This window comes from Plecotus auritus, assembly GCF_963455305.1.
Source record: "Plecotus auritus genome assembly, chromosome: 7".
Classification (NCBI taxonomy): domain Eukaryota; kingdom Metazoa; phylum Chordata; class Mammalia; order Chiroptera; family Vespertilionidae; genus Plecotus; species Plecotus auritus.
In genome coordinates this window covers 35,569,621-35,586,459 of record NC_137774.1, presented here as the reverse complement: position 1 = coordinate 35,586,459, position 16,839 = coordinate 35,569,621, and the positions used below count along the sequence as shown (strand labels likewise).

Sequence of the window (16,839 nt, the reverse complement as noted above, 5' to 3'; positions counted from 1 at the left end):
TTAAACACCCTTGACCTAAACGCTGGGCGGTTCCAGCCCTACACTCTAGGGGGCGGCCGCTGGATGAAGACCAGAGGCTGGGAGTCAGTGAGCGGCTGTGGAGGACAAACTAGGGTACAGGAGAGGCCAGGGTCTCTGCTGGGTCCCCCCAGGACCCTCCTCTGGGGATTTCTAGTACATACAAACCTAGGAGAGTCTGGGATCAAGATGCCTCTGACAACAGAACCTTCAGAAACAAAATCCCTCCTAAGACCCCATGAAAGCAATTACCAGTAAGAGGTGGGGGCTTTATGCCTGTCCCGTGAGTGCTGGTTCTATGGGACCCAAGGCAACTTGGGTTCTGCAGGCCTCCTTGGGCAAAAGGACTCAGGAGAAGGGACTGGAGGGGCAGGGGCAGGGGCAGCCTCGGGTGGTCCAGAGCAGCAGGGGCCGAAGCTCCTGGACCCTCGGGAGGGAGGCAGTGTCACCCTGCGCTGGGCCGTTATGCTGTTTTTACCTCAGATAGTGAGGGTTCTGAGGATGGAGGCGACCTTCTCCACCCCCACCCCCAGCCCCAAGCAAAGCTGGGACCCAGCTCTACAGACAGGCCTACAAGATGAGGCTCCCTGGCCTCTGTGGGGGGCAGTGTTGTCAGCATCCACGCGCATGGGGGAGCGGGTCCTCATCGTTCCAAACAACTGTAGGCCTATTGCTGCTTCATTTTTTTTGTTTTGTTAAGCCTCGCCAGAGGATATTTTTCCATTGATTTTTAGAGAGAGTGGAAGGGAGGGGGAGAAGCAGAGAAAAACATCTACATGAGAGAGACACATGGATTGGTTGCCTCCTGCATGTGACCCCGACCAGGGCCAGGGATCAAGCCTGCAACCAAGGTACATGCCCTTGTCAGTCCGAGGGCTGACTCTCTGTCCACTGAGCCACACGGGCCAGGGCCCTACTTTTCCTTAAGGGGTGAAGCAGACCCTCACCAGGATGCCAAAAGGAAGCCTGCACCAGCCCCTGCAGCTGCTTGGGTAGCGCCCTCCAGAGCTGCCCCAGGGAAGATGGTGGCCATAGGCTCACAGCAGATCTGCAAACCCCTGGGAGATGCAGTGGAAGATGCTCTGGGCTGTGGAAAGCCTCCACAGGTAGCTGCACTGGAACTGTGCAGTAACACTGGCCCCTCCCTGCATCCACATGGCTCTCCTCCTCCCCAGCCCTCCTGCCCTGGCTCTGGCTCTGGCTCTCATGGCCCCTCCCTGCTCAGCTGTCACCCTCCACCATTCCTGCATTGCACACAAGACTGGTTGGACCAAGCAGGCACCTGGAGCTTGGTAAAAAGAGGGGGTGGGGCATATATCACCAATGAGATGCTCCAGGAATAGAGCCAGGATGGGAGAGGGAGCGAATGGGCTCTAAGAGGAACAAGAGGGAGGAGGGTGATCGGGGAGAAGCAGGGAGGGGCCCAGGACCTCTCTTCTTCTCACATGGAACTCTCTGAAGGCACAGAACCCAGAAGAAAGATGGAAGCAGCAGCACTGCCCCCTTCTCCACCTCCACCCTACACCCCCCCCCCCGCCCCACCACCACCACCACTCTCTACACCTCTCCACATGCTGCAAGGATTTTCCTATGGCCACATCCGGGCACTGACTGTGAGCAGGCCACGGATGTATGTTTCTGCGTAAGTCACATACATTTGCATACATTTTACATTTTTATCTACAAAAGGCTTGTACAAGCTATTTTCAGCATTTTTGAAGCTAAAATGTTACAGTTGCTCTCCTTAACGATGCCATAGTTTGCTTTTCTCCTCACTCTGCCCAATTCTGTCTTGGACCTCCCACTCCAGAACACAATTCAGGGGAGAGAGAGAGAGAGGAATCGTAGAGGCAATAAGGAGGAACACCTCTAATAATTAACAGAGGAGGCCTACAGTGCACTCGGCTTGGCTCTTAGTGTTTTGTTTACAAGATCATATCACAGTGAACCTCAGTATCTCAGTTCCCTCCATTTTCCAGATGAGAAAACTGAGGCACTGAGCAGCTAAGTAACCCACCCAGACAGGAAGGGGAGGGCTGGGACTCAGACCCTGGCGCCGTCTGCTCATGCTCTTAAATGCCATCCATGCTGCCTCCACTGTCAGTTGACTGGTGAAAGCCGAGTGGCAAAGGCCCCTGGAAATCTTTGCTGGCCCCCGGGTTAGAGACCACCTTCCAGGAAACCCATCCAGGCCACTTCCATCCCTACGCACCCGTCACACAGATGTGTCCCAGGTAAGGGCAGTTACTTCATGCCTTGACACCGTCACTTGGATGGCTTTCAGTAGATGTTAACACCACACAGCTTGACTGTAACCTTGGCTATGGAGACACGTGCGGGGGCCTTTGAGCACCAGGGTGATTTCAGACTGGAGCAGAAGCCTCCAGAAATCTGGCACTGAGGGTAGGGAGGAGATTGGGGGAGACCCAATCCACATCTTAGGGAGGGAGGAGTTAAAAGAGTCACTTTCACGGGCATTTTGCCAACGGCGAAGTGCACGGCCAGCAACCCCAATCTGTCAGAGCAGCAGGGGTGTGTGTTCCTGTGGACAGGAGGCCCTGATTCAGCTAAGTGCAGACCTGTCCCTGCACCCCAGGGCACTGAATCAGCACCCATCACAAGGTGTCCTCCAAGCCCGCACTAACCACTCGCTGAACAGTCCTTTGAGTGAACACTCCCCACCTTCCCCAGCTCTCCCTCTCGCCGAGCACTCGGGCGGTCCTGAACTCCCCACCTCCTATGGTGACCACCCTGCTCCTGCCTCGCCACCAGATTTAAGGGAGATCGAAGGAAGGGTGGTTGTCTTGCCAGGAGTGCTGCTGCTGAGGGCCTGAGTGGGAAGAAGTTATATCCCATTCTGAAGGTCAGCGGCCTCGCACAGGATTTCCGGGGCTGTGCTCCTCATTGCCTCTCCGACAACCAACTCCTGTTTCTACCAGCCACTTGCCCAGGATGGAAACAGGGACTGTGCGTAGCATCCAAACTGGGTATTTCCGCATTTCTTCCCTCCGCACTGTTAGCAACCCAGCTCCACTGAGCACAACAGCAAGGCCTGGGAGTCCCTGCTCCCTGGATCCCCCGGAGGTCACTGCTGGGTGAAAAGGCTACCCATTTACCTATCTCTGCTCTGGGGCCAGCAGGGAGCACCAGCGGGCAGGGGCTGGGTGTTACTGGTGGCCAGGGCAGGTGGAGCCCTTTGCACTCAAATTAAAAAACGAAGAACAGACTGTGATAGCCAAAGAACCCAGTGTTTTCCCCCTCCCTGGCAGATCAGCTCTTTAAAAGCGGGGACTACACCTTTTTGCACTGGGGTCTACACCACACTCGGCGCAGGGATGAATGAGGCTCAGGTAGACTGCCGAAGCAGCCATAACCACACTGTGCCCCCCGGTCAGCTTTCTGTCAGAAGCACAACAGATTGGCATTCAATTATAAGTGTTGAATAAATAAAATGAACAACAGCTAACGTTTATTTATTGAGTGCTTTTTAAGTGCCAGGCATTACTCTATGCGCTTCCCATAAATTAGCTCACTTAATCCTCATAATAAACCCACGAGACATGCACTGCTATCCTCTCCATTCCACAGAAGCGGAAAGACAAGCCATTGGCCAGCCGGTGGTGACCTTGGAAATGAACCCAGATTCTGAATCCAGAGTCCACACGTGTAAACTGTCCTGGGCTGCAGTGAGTGAACAATGAACAAAGAGAACGAAGTTAGACTCAGGGAGAAAGAAATCGGGGCTACAGGAGAAATGCGAGGCAGAACCCCCGGGGCCACCAATGACGAAGCAAAAAGAGAGCTGGCTCCCAAAGAAACCACATCCACTAAACAGGGCAGATGACCCTGGGCACAAGCTACATGCAGTCCATCTAAACCCTCCTGCTTCTATGCCCTGGGCCAGCCTCCGTTTTCACATCTGTAGGTGGGCAACCAGGAGGGTCGGATAGATGACTTCCAGGCTTCCTACCAGCCCTAAAGGACCTTATACTTTGCTTCCGTGCAGACCCTGGGGTGGCCTGTTCCTGCTCCTGGCTTCATTTCCTTTACCTTGGCACGGTAAAGTGGCGTTTACTGTTCTAGAATTCACTCTCACCCGCGGGGCCTAGAGAGAAGAGAATTCCCCAGGCTCCCACTGAGTCACCTCGGAGGGAGAAGGCTTGGCCTAAGAGTTCTGTCCTTGGCCCTCTTCCCACCTGCCTCTTCCCAGCCTCCTCGCTGTTCCAGCGGGCAGTTAGGTCTGCAGGCAGCACAGATGAACTCACAGCCCTCCCCAGTTACTCATTTCTCTATCCAAGTCGTGTGTCAGCTTGAGTCATGGGGAAGCTCGGCAGCTCTGGCAAGATGTAAACCTGAGAAGTGCAGTCACCCCCTGGTTGCCTCCCTTGGCCCGGAGGAGGCACAGGGACACTCAGGTCCCTATAGCCACGAAGCTCCTCACCCACACGCACGTTCCTCAGGGGTGTGTGGAAGCCCTGCTCCCATGACCAGGGCTCATGGTGAGGCCAGCATTCCGGACGGAGTAGCTGCCTTAGATTAACGAAGCAAGCTGCAGTTTCAGGAGGGCCTGGTGCCAAGCCCCGGCTAACATGGCCCTTACCCAACACGGCTCAGATTGCACCACCCAGGGGTCAGCAGGGGAGGTTTCCTAGAGAGTAGATCAGAGGGCTCAACCGTAGGGTCTGGAGCCCCTTCCTACGTTACTTACCACAGCATCTCCATCAGCTTTTGGAAAGAGGCCAGTAGAAGAGGCGGAAGGATTCTCTTAAGTCCCAAAAGCCCAGAGACAAAGTTCAATGGCTCTGACTGATCAGCTCCGAGCAAAGCAGGGGCATATCCAGCTGGGGTCAGGGCTCACGGGCTGGGCCTCTGCCCTCCTGCGGCCAGCATTCCCCTGAAGCTGGCTGTGCTCCTCGCTCTTTCAGCCAGAGTTCTGCAGACGCGTCCCACCCCTGCGCTGCTCTGCCAGGAGCTCTGACGCCACTCACCAGGTTGACCCCGTCCCTGTCAGGGCCAGGAGTGGCCACAGGGGCTGAGGGCGGGCTTGTCAAGGAGATTGGCTCCAAAGGTGGCAGCTCAACATTCATGGAGGCTAAGAGAAAGGAGCATCACAGCCTCACCAGTGGTGCTCGCTATTAGTGCAGTCTTGCTTTGGGATTACCGTTCAAGTTCGTGGGTGCGTGGCCCTGTCTCTTTAAGGACCAGGCCTCTTTAAGGCAAGTTCCCTCTGCAGTCACTCCTGCTACCAGCGCTCCTGCGGCAGACAGCGGGGGCTCCCGAGCGCCACCTGGTGGCCCAGAAGAGCAGCACCTCGGCCACCAGAAGCAGTCCAGCTAAGAGGCCTGGAAAAAGTCTGCACTAAAATCTGAGTTTAGCCCACGGATTCTACACAGGGCTGCGGGTTTCCCTTGTGAGCAACAAGGCTCCGGAAGTCAGGAGGAACTCCATTTGGGATCAAGAGACAGCAGGAGCCCCCATGAGTGACCAGAAAAGAAAAACCATCCCACTGGACAAAACCTTCCCTAAGATATTCTCAAATGAGGGGATTTTCCCAGTCTCCCTGCTTGCCAGCTGCAGGATCTGAAGCACCGCTATATGTACGTACCCTGTCCCCATAAACACTAGAACAGTGCTTCTCAATTAGGGGAGGGGTAGTGGGTATTGCCCCACTAGGAAGTATTAGAAAAATGGGTAGGAGCATTTTTTTAAAGCCAGAGTTGTTAAAATATCCTGCAATATGCAGAACTGTCCCAAAGAACGTCTGTCCCCAAATGGCAACAGTGTTAACAACACTGGTTATGGGGAACGGAGGAGGGTGATATGGCAAGCTCATACGCCCGTTCTTCTTTTCCTCATCAATCTGCCTTTCGTGTCCTCCCTAAATTTTACCTTTATAATCCTAAAGGGAGTGGTCTGGCCCAGGCCGCCTTCAGATAGGATGCCAGTGGCCCTGGCAGCCCCGCCCCAGAAGCTCGGCACATACCTGCACCCAGCCTGCGTTGGGTCATCATGACACTTGGAAGGGAGAGGCAGGCAGACTCAGATGGCGAGGAAGCAGCGGACCGTCTCTGAGAAGAGATCACAGAAGACCAGCCACCCCGTTCCCCCAAGGGTCCTTCCTACATGAACGACCTAACTTCACCCGGCGCCCTGTCCCTCCCCGGGCTGTCCCACCTTGTGCATCTTTTACATCATACACTTTCAGATTCTGGTCATGAAACTTGGTGACTCCTAATTTCCCCTTCTGCAAGGCCATCACGCCCTATCCTGGGCTGGTCGGCTCAGTCTCGTGAACACAGTCTGGGGCCAGCAGCTGACGTGAGAAACCAACACATGTGACGTGTGTCCTCATGAAGGGAGAGTGGGAAAGAATGAAACTCTGGCTGCGGTGGTGAGTGAAAGCTGCACAGTGGTCACACTGGAGCTGGGTCTGTTGCCTGGAGCAGCCCCGGCTCACCAGCCGATATCACAGCTAGAAGGATCAGTTGGAGGGGAAAGTTTCCCAGCAGCTCCCAGAAACTAGACAGCACTTTCTAAAACACATCTGGCCGGTCGCTCCCTTCTAAGATCCATCGATGGCTTCCCATTGCTGTCAGAACAGATACCCATAGCCTCCTTCCAGCTTCCTCTGGCACATTCCCCTCCTTGCTCTCTTTTTTAAAATTAATTTTCAAAATATATTGTTACTGATTTCAGAGAGGGAGAGAGAGAGAGAAACATCAATGATGAGAGAGAATCGTCGACTGGCTGCCTCATTGATTGGCTGCCTCCTGTGCGCCTCACTCGGGGGATTGAGTCCCCAACCCAAGCATGTGACCTGACTGGGAACTGAGCTGTGACCTCCTGGTTCACGGGCCGACGTTCAACCACTGAGCCAGGCCGGCCCGGCCTGCTCCTTGCTGTCTTGCTTTTTCCAGAACTTTTGCACACTTTGATATCTCTGGCTAAAATGCTCCACCCACCCACCCCCGCCTCCCCCCCCCCCCCCCACACACACACACTCTGCCTGGATATTTCCTGCTCTTCCTTCTGGTCTTAACTTGAATGTCACTTTGCTAGGAAGCTTTCCCAAACCACCAGACCAGGGAGGCCTGCATTTCAGATGACTCAGTCCTCTTGTAAGCCACTCAATGCCCATCTCTTCTGCTAGACGGAGAGCTCCAAGGGGTTAGGAACCACATCTCTCTCGTTCACCGCTGTAACCCCAGAACCTTGAAACAGTGATTCAATCACCCAATGAGTAAATGAATAACTAAATAACCAAATATAGTTATGGTTACAGAGAGCCTGGAAGGAGGGAGGACAGATGCTTTAGCCAGCCCAGCTTCCGACTGGGAAGGAACTGTCTGGGCTGGTTAGGGTATCATGTCGAGAATGACCACACTCTGGAAGGACTCAGACAACAACAGGATCACAGAATCAGATTTGGGGCAGGAGAATTGCTGCTCCAATTAATCCTCTCACTGCTCGCACACAATCCCAACTAAAAGCTCCCTAATGCACAGGGCTCCTGTGCCAAGCGCCAGCATACGATACTGCACTCTTTTTTACCCAATCAGACGCCAACCTGGAAGCGGAATAGAAACCCAGAAATGGCTCAGCCCACGAAGGGAACTTTGGTCTCAATTCTCAGAGCCCTTCTCTCCTAGGCCTGTCCCAATTACGTTTGTTTTTAGAGGAGGGAAGCAAACTTGTGGCTCTACCCTAGAAAAAAAGCAGTTTCTGGGTAGCTGCCTGCCCTGTGTCTCCTGCTGCCTGGGAGGGTGCAGATGCTGGGAAGCTGAGAAAGAGGCTTCTGGTAGGTACAGCCACGCTGACCTCCCCATCTCAGCAGGTTGCAGGCTGAAGCTGTCACTCATGGACTCCCAGGGATGAGTTTGATGCCCCTCCCACCAGAGATGGGAAATCTTGCTTTCAGCTTACTGACGGGAGAAATATAATGAAAACTGCTTCTGGGGACTCTTTCATCTCAAGGACCTAGATTGAGAGGGTCTGCAGACTGCCTGATAGATAGACAGACAGACAGGGCGTGGGTAGACCTCTGTGGCTGCTGCTTGCACTGAGCCACGGTGACCACTGGGCAGGCACTGCACCAGACTCAGCTGGTCTGCCAGGCACCTGTAACAAGGGAAGAAGGTTCCTTTTCATTTCCCCATCACTGAGACAAAGAGACAAATAAGATTGGATTTGTTGGGCCTTGGGTCCATGATGGTCCAGAAAATCACCCTAGGCCACTGGGGTCAGTAACCCAGCGGGTTAGTCCTCTAAGCCACCTGCCAGGTTCCCACCTGCTGCCCAGGAAGATACTGGCATAGTTAACCCTCTCAGGGTTCTTCTCCCCTAAAATGAAGGGACACGGCGGTAGGAGGGAGTGGCTGGCAATGACGGGCAGAGGGATAATAAAGGTGGTAGCCACGAACACTTACTGAGTGCTTCCCATGCCAGGGCTGACCTAAGGACTCTGCACGCATGAAACCACTGAATTAAATTCTCCCAGTAACCCAAGTGCTCCAGAATCCATGTCTTAACCCCTCAGCACCCCACGACCTCTCTCCACAGAAGGGAAAGAGAACGAAGTTGAGCACACCTTCCACCCAGGGTCTAGCTCTGCCACCAGCTCGCTGTGTGACCTGGTGGAACTTCCTTTCCCTCTCTGGGCCTTGGTTTGCTCCCTTTGAGATGGAGGCACGAAGGTCATCCTGTCTACGATTCCCGAGAGATAGATAACCAGGAACTAGCTGACAAGGGAAGGAAAACACTTTCCTCTTTCCCACACTCCAGGTGCCCAATATTTCAGGAAGTGCATTGGGCTTCGAAGGCTAGCAAAGTCACTCCTTAGCTCATCAGACTTTCCCTGAACATTTATAAAACAAGGTGCCTTCCTTTGCCTATGATGCTCCTGATCGTGGCCTGAAACCATGCCCACCTCTCCCCTGGGGTTTGACCTACAGCCGAGGGGAGGACGCGGCCTCCTCAGCGGTTTCCGAGCTCTCCCTGCAGGTGCGGTGTTTCAGCGCATCAGTGGCCAGGACGTTCGCCAAGCCTGTGCGGCCGCCTGTTCAGATAGGTGGTATCGGAGGTCGCTATGCCACTGATCTGTATTCTGCTGCATCTAAACAGAATGAACTGGAACCAGCAGAAAAGGAATCGTTGAGAACAGCACATCCTGAAAGACCCCCAAATGGCTGCTTCCATTATGAATCCCTATGCCCAGTGTTCCCTTAAAGTGAAAGGCCTGAATGACATGACCGCAGAAGAGACTTTCTCCCCTCACGTCCAACCTGATGCAGCTGCTCCTCAAAGATGGTGGCTGGGACAACACCCCTGGCGTCACTTCTGCCTTTCCTACCGGGAGGAGTGTCCCCGTGGAGAAGGACCGCGTACAGTGCCCACGGCATCTCCTTTAGATGAAGCCATTCTTTCTGAATTAAAAGCCGTCTGAGCCCAGCCGGCATGGCTTACTGGTTGAGTCTCAACCTATGAACCAGGAAGTCACGGTTCGATTCCGGTTGTTTAGGGCACATGCCAGGTGGGCTTGATCCCCAGCAAGCCGGGGGCAGAATAGGGGCGTGCAGGAGGCAGCCAATCAGTGATTCTCTCTCATGATTGATGTTTCTATCTCTCTCCCTCTCCCTTTCTTTCTGAAATCAATAAAAACATATATTATTTTTTAAAACCATCTTGAACAGCATCCTAAGTAAAAGCCAAATATTGAAACTGGAAGTTAAGATTGATCTTCCAATCATGGGTGGAATGATGGTCCGAACTGAAGAGAAATATGTTGATATGTCTGCAAAAGACAAGATTCAGAAGCTGAGCACGGTTATGCGGGGGGAGGGGGTTTTCTGAAAAGTGTTGATTTTTCTGACAGCAACAATAAAATGCTTCCTGAATAGGAAAAAAAAAAAAAAAAAAAAAAAGACATGCCCAGAAGTCATCGAGAAGCAAGGCAGTGCCTGGTGTGGGTCCAGAAAGTGGTCTGGACCATAACGTGTGCTACGGAGGAAGGGGGCTGGTCATCACTTCCAATCTGAGTTGGTAGCCAAATGCTTCTTGGAGGAAGTGCCTTTTGAACTGGGACCTGGAAGGACACCTAACATTTAATTTGCAAAAATGGTAGGGTGGGGAGGCAGGGCACTGGGGTGTGGGGGAGAAGCATAAGCAAGTACACAGAGGCAAAATGGGGGTGAAGAGGGGAACCAGAATGAATGGCTGGAGGAGAAAGTCCTTTTGGGAAGTGGGGAAGACAACAGAGTATTGCTAATAGAACATGTGGCCTCAGCATGAACTCAGGGACTCAACAGATTCTGCAGCTTTTCTTAGGCCTGTCCTTATAAAGAAGTCTTTCTGGGACACCTGCCCCCCCAACCCCTACCCCCGTTCAACACCCACAAAGGTTAGAACCCACTTCCCCTTCTGGTGAGTTTGCAGGGCCAAGGCATCCAGGTACTGAAAAGCCCTTTGGTCAGCGAGTCCCTGGCTCCCATCCTTCTGTTCCAAGCACCGTGTTCAGCACATTACTCTTCCTCTCAGCCTTTTCTTTCCAGCTTTATTGAGATACAGCTGACCAATAACATCGTGTAAGCTTAAGGCATCCAACACGATGATCTGATACAAGGAGGTATTGTGAAATGACTGCAGTAAGGTTAGTTAACACATCAATGCATCCATGACTCACGTAGTTATTTTTTGTGAGTGTGATGAGAACATGACAGGGGTCCTCAAACTACGGCCCGCGGGCCACATGCGGCCCGCCGAGGACATTTATCCGGCCCGCCGGGTGCCGCTGCCTGTCCTGCTTAGCAGCCGACTCGTCCCGGGCCCGCAGTGCGCATAGGAATTTGTTCATAGTTTTTTTTTAAAACTATAGTCCGGCCCTCCAACGGTCTGAGGGACAGTGAACTGGCCCCCTGTTTAAAAAGTTTGAGGACCCCTGATAAGAGCTACTCTCTGAGGAAATTTCAAGTACACAGTAGAAAATTTCAAGTACACAATTTCAACTGGTGTGCTGCAAGAATTTTTACAACATGTAATACCTAACTATTTAGTCAGGGGCACTGACCTCTTTTCCCTGAGACTGTTAAATAAAAATAAAAATAAAAAAATGACAACAGCCAACACAACAACATCTGGTGTGAATGAATCAAAATTATACCTTTATTTATTTTTTTTGTCGGATATGCAAAAAATATATTTTTTAGTGTGCCACAGAATTTCAGTAATTAGTTCAGTAATTAGTTTATGTGTGCTGTGAGATGAAAAAAGATCGAAAATCACCCCAACAGAGTATTGTTAACTATACTCACCATGCTGTACATCAGATTCCCAGAACTCATTCATCTTATACCTGAAAGTTTGTACCCTTTGACCAACATGTCCCTGTCCCCCACCCTAACCCCAGAACCATCAATCTCCTCTCTGTTTTGACGTCACTCTAATTTTTCACACATGACCCCTCTGTGTGGAGGACATTATTCCGACTGTACAGTAGAGGCTCAAGGTCACATCTCCAATAAGTGATAGAGTCAAGTTCACACTCAGATTTGACTGGGTCCCAGAGCCGAAGTTCCCCAACCACTGTTATGAATTGAATGTTTATGTCTCCCCAAAATTCGCAGATGGAAGCCCTAACCCTCAATGTGATGGTATTTGGAGGTAAGGGCTTTGGGGGGCGATTAAGCTTAGATGAGGTCACGAGGGTGGGTACCCATGATGGGATTAGGCCCTTATAAGAAGAGGAAGAGACCAGAGCTCTCTCTCTGCCTTGGGAGGACACAGCAAGGAGGGGGCAAACGACAAGCCAGAAAGGGCGCCCTCATCAAGCACCCAACCATGCCGGCACCTCGATCCGGGACCTCTCAGCCTGCAGAACCGTGACAAATAGATGTCTATTGCTGAAGCCACCCAGTCTAAGGTATTTTGCTATGGCAGCCTGAGCTCAGACACCTACCCATGCACCACTCACGACACTGCAGAGAGCATCCCGGCCTCTGGCATCACAAAGTTCTTCACTGGCAAGGGAGCTGAGTCCCCGAGCACACCAGGTAGCACTGGCGTCGGATACCAATATGAGTTTATCGGCAGAGCTCTCAACGCTACCTCCAGGGCACGTGTCGGGCAAAGAAGGCACTGGATGCGTCCCTACCCTCCTTCTCCTCAACTAGAGTCTGACAAGCTCTGGAGTCTTTCCATGCCTCCATGGGCCGGGGGCCCGTACCTGGAGGGTCCCTGGTGGTTGTCAACGATGCAAGAGCTACCCAGCCTCTGGGCATGTCTCTGACAAGAGCAGCCCTGCCTGGCCCAGGTTCAGCCAAGTATTCAAGGACCATGTCAAGGAAAATTATTCCTTAGCTAACCTCCCAGGGGAATGCAGAAAAAAAGTTGGGTTATCAGCTCTACCTTGGCTTCATCCAAATTTTCACGTCTCCACTGCTCTGGCCCTAACGAAGAGGACCAGCACACTCAGAACTTTCTAGAAAATGCTCTGTGCTCTGAACAGAGCTAGAGGCCACTGGGAGAAGATACCACCACCTGGGGAGGCCTGAGATTCACTTCCCTAAGGAAGGGCCCTGTGTCTGAGGCGTCCCAGTTCCCCCGCAGTGCCACCTGGGCCAGTGCTCAGGGGCCATCCGGTCTCTGAGGCAGCCCTCCCACAGAGGCAGCCTCCATCCCTGCCTGGCGCAGGCTCCGGTGAGGTCTGTAAGGACCCGTTTTAAAGGGAATCATTCCTGTTCTGGAGCCACCAGGACACAGGGCCCGATCTCATGCTCTGGGGGAACGGGGAATGGCTGGGGCTCGGAGCTGCAGCAGCCTCAGCTTCGTGCTGAATGATTTCAAACTTCTCCCCCTGCCCTTCTACCCCTCCCAGGGTGATCCCCACGCCCGATTTCTAGTCTGACAGGTCGCAGACAGGAAGACATGGTCCCTTTGCCTTCTGGTCCCTCCTAAGTCTCCAGCTCTAGGGACCCCCTGAGGTCTTAGCCATGACTCAGAGGAAGCCTGGTTCCTCACCCTAACCCTCCTCTCAGGGCCCCAAATCTTCTAGACAACTCATTGCCCAGCCCCCCATGCTGCACTGGGTTGTTTTCCCAGGTTCCTACTTCTATCTGATGATGCAAGTGTCTTTCCTCCAGGAAGCCACACACTGGTCACATGAGAACAGCTACAGGTCACCAGCACAGGGCGGGGGGAAGGGTGCAGAAAGAGTCCCCTTGCCTGGACCCCAGAGCCTTGGGTGGTGTCTCCCCACTCACTGCAGCCAACACAAGGACCCTGGGACCACCCAGGGAGACCAGCACAGGCACAAATGAGATCATGACTTGGTTGTCAGTCTCCCCAGTGGATAATCCCTTGTGCAGGGGGCCCTTGCACGTGGGCTCTATGCCAGGCAGCCCAAAGCAGAAGACAGTACCGACCACGCCACACAGGCCAGGAAGGACACAGTGCCTCCTCTTACTAGTAGGACCAGCCAGACCTGGCTCCAGCCCACTCCACCGCTGAGATCTCTGGCTCTTGGGGCAGATGCGCCCACTGGCTGTTGGAGAGAGCCATGCTAGCGGCCACGGAGGCAGGAACCTTAGCCGCTGCCCCAGCGGAACCTGCGCCCTGGGGGTTAGTTCTTGGGGCCTTGGGGAAGCTGAGCTGGTTTTTCCTGGGCTGCTTTGGTAAAAGAGATCCTAGCTGCCACCCAGCACAACTAGCCACAGATGAGGAAGCAGCTACACAGACGCCTGGCCCTCGGAGCTCCTGGCTCCCCGCTGCTCTCTTGGAGGCCACACTTGGAGCTGCATACGCAAGCAGCCCGCCTTCTGCTTCCAGGCCTGCAAGGAGCCCGCACTTCCTACAAAGACCACTAACCCCACCATTCGTACGTTGTGGACACATTTAGCCAGGCAGCACTTCTGTGATTTCTAGGGTGGTTTCCAGGACCGTAAGGAAGAGGTTCTGTCTTGCCGAGGAGAACATGGTCCAAGACACCCACCGTAGCTGGCTCCCCACCTGGCCTGCCTGCTCCTGCCTGCTCCTGCCGGCACAGGTTGGTGCCTGGCCCCCAGGACAGGCTATCTGTCCTCTCAGACCCTCGTCCTTCGGAGGGAGCTGGTGAAGGTGTGTAAGCTTTGATTAGGTGTGGTCAGGATCTCAGGACCTTATTCTGAGAAGCAAAAGTCCTCTCCAGCTCTGCGTGCAGGGAAGAACGGAAACAGATGAACTGTGCCAAGGTCCTGCTAAGCACACCCAAGCTGCTGGCTCAGAAGCCACACTGCAGTTGGCACCCTGTCATTTGCTCATGTGTATGCATTTCTCACGTCATCAGAAGGCAGCAGAGAAGGTGTGACGCGTAGGCTGTTGAGGTGTTTTTTTGAAAACTATACCTTTAGTTTTTTTTCTTTTGTGAAAAGTAATAACGCCACAATAAAAACAAATTTCAGACCTTAAAACAGTAAAATGAGACCACCGTGATTAGCATTTTCCAGCCCTTTCGGGCATGCGTACAACGGGGGTCTTTACCTAGTGATCATCAAAGCAGCTCTCCACATGGTGCTGGGGAATCAGCTGCTGATTCTTGGCCAGGCCAGCTTCACTCTCCCCCCACCCCCATCCTGTGACCTCCAGCTTCACTCTCTCCCCGTCCTGTGACCTCCAGCTTCACTCTCCCCCCACCCCCATCCTGTGACCTCCAGCTTCACTCTCCCCCCACCCCCCTGTCCTGTGACCTCCAGCTTCACTCTCCCCCCACCCCCCGTCCTGTCACCTCCAGCTTCACTCTCCCCCCACCCCCCGTCCTGTGACCTCCAGCTTCACTCTCCCCCCACCCCCCGTCCTGTCACCTCCAGCTTCACTCTCCCCCCACCCCCCGTCCTGTCACCTCCAGCTTCACTCTCTCCTCTCCTGTCACCTCCAGCTTCACTCTCCCCCCACCCCCCAGCTTCACTCTCCCCCCACCCCCATCCTGTGGCCTCCAGCTTCACTCTCTCCCGTCCTGTGATCTCCAGCTTCACTCTCTCCTGTCCTGTGACCTCCAGCTTCACTCTCTCCCGTCCTGTGACCTCCAGCTTCACTCTCTCCCGTCCTGTGACCTCCAGCTTCACTCTCTCCCGTCCTGTGACCTCCAGCTTCACTCTCTCCCGTCCTGTGACCTCCAGCTTCACTCTCTCCCGTCCTGTGACCTCCAGCTTCACTCTCTCCTGTCCTGTGACCTCCAGCTTCACTCTCTCCTGTCCTGTGACCTCCAGCTTCACTCTCTCCCCATCCTGTGGCCTCCAGCAAGGCAAATGCTAACTAGATGAGCTCTGACCTTTCTTCACTCAGGGTCTCCTTGGCCCTAAACACAAAGATGAGCCCCCGGAGGGGAACGCTAGCCCCTCAACCGAGTTTACTCACAATCCAGGTAAGATGTGTGGGGCTCCTGGGGGAGGGAGGAGCAGGACCTGCCCATCAGAGCAGTCCACGCACACCGGAGGTAAGTCCCACCTGCAGTGTCCTCAGAAGGAAGCCAAGAACTCCCCTGACAGGGCCTCAGGCCTCTTCCTTCCTCTGCCGGACGCGACAGCTTCGAGGTGAGAAGGAAGTCTTGGTCAGGGCTACCCACCTTGTGGCGGGTGGGCTGTGTCAGTGACATCAGCCCTTTAGCCATGGAAACGGGAGGGGGAGGGGAGAGAGGTACAGGGAGAATTGTAATGAGAAAGTTAGGTTTGAGTTCACTGCACAAACCAACCCCTGACAGGGACAAGGTGAGTGGAAGGCTGGGTTTGCCATTCCCATCTTAGGAAGGCAGGAGGGAGAAGTCCTTTCCAGACGTTGCCACATCGTGGCACAGGCAGGAAATGCCAATGTTTGCACAGTGCCCTGGGTTCAGGGGACAAAGCTGTCAGTGGTCAGAGGCCAGGGGTATCCGACTGCCCCAGGACTTGTCCCCGTTACCCTAAGACTGAGACTACAGTATTCCCTCACAGCTTCAATCCATTCTAGGCACACCGACTGCGAAGCTCTGGGAGAGGGGGTGGGGGGAAATGGCCTTCTACTTCTGACAAACCCTCCCAAGTGGCCACTGGCTTCGTAAGCATTTCTGATTTAATGTTTTAATTTAAATTTTATAATTTTTTTGTTAATCCTCACCCGAGGGTATTTTTCCGTTGATTTTTAGAGAGCGTGGAAGGGAGGGGGAGAGTGCCAGCGATGCAAGAGAGACACATCGATTGGTTGCCTCTCGCATACCAGCCCCCCCCCCCCCGCCCCCGCGCACCTGGGGCTGGGATCAAGCCTGCAACCGAGGAACGTGCCCTTGATGGGAATCGAAGCCGAGATCCTTCAGTCCTCAGGGCCAACACTCTATCCACTGAGCCAAACCAGCTATGGCACATTTCTGATTTTAGAAGCCCACACACGGCTAAGATAAAATCAATGAAACTCCCTCTGAGGCAGCACCCTGGCCCTGTAGTAGGTGAAATTAGGCGATGTCCAGGTGAATTCACCTGCACACTCAGTCAATGGAGCTGAAGGCACACTTCCCAGGCAGACACCCTATCTGCTGGCCATGGCTGCAGATAAAGCAGAATTGAGGGCCTGAGGAGAATGCCACAGCTCGGCCAGATATCAGCTATGCCAATCTTGTCAAGGGTTCCTGTTTCCTGGCCGACGTGGAGACTGATATTTGCTTTTACAAAGGTAGAACCGCCAACACAGCGGTGGTTCTTCTGATGCTTCCTGCTTGGCTTTGCCCACTCTCCCATCAGAGGCGCCTGGAGTGGGGGAGGGGGGCAGGACACCTGCTAACCCCCCTGGGCACAGCTGCCGGACCTTAGGTCCCCTGCAGGCAGCAGC

The 16,839-nt window shown here is 53.8% G+C and overlaps 1 protein-coding gene and 1 pseudogene across 3 annotated transcripts in view; one reads left to right on the top strand and one right to left on the bottom strand.

The window, feature by feature from the left end:
* ABR (ABR activator of RhoGEF and GTPase) overlaps positions 1 to 16,839 on the bottom strand; it is a 188,689-nt gene that overhangs the window by 143,972 nt on the left and 27,878 nt on the right. The window contains exon 1 of one of the 2 annotated variants that reach the window (XM_080681601.1): positions 4,727 to 5,236. The exons of the other annotated variant lie outside the window; for it this stretch is intronic. The gene's annotated coding sequence lies outside the window, so the exon portion shown is untranslated. Of the gene's footprint in view, positions 1 to 4,726; positions 5,237 to 16,839 lie in introns of those variants that run through there. 2 annotated transcript variants of the gene reach the window in all.
* LOC308254223 (ATP synthase subunit O, mitochondrial-like) lies at positions 1,041 to 9,460 on the top strand (annotated as a pseudogene). Its single transcript has 2 exons — positions 1,041 to 1,124; positions 8,893 to 9,460. The product of its transcript is annotated as an ATP synthase subunit O, mitochondrial-like (transcript).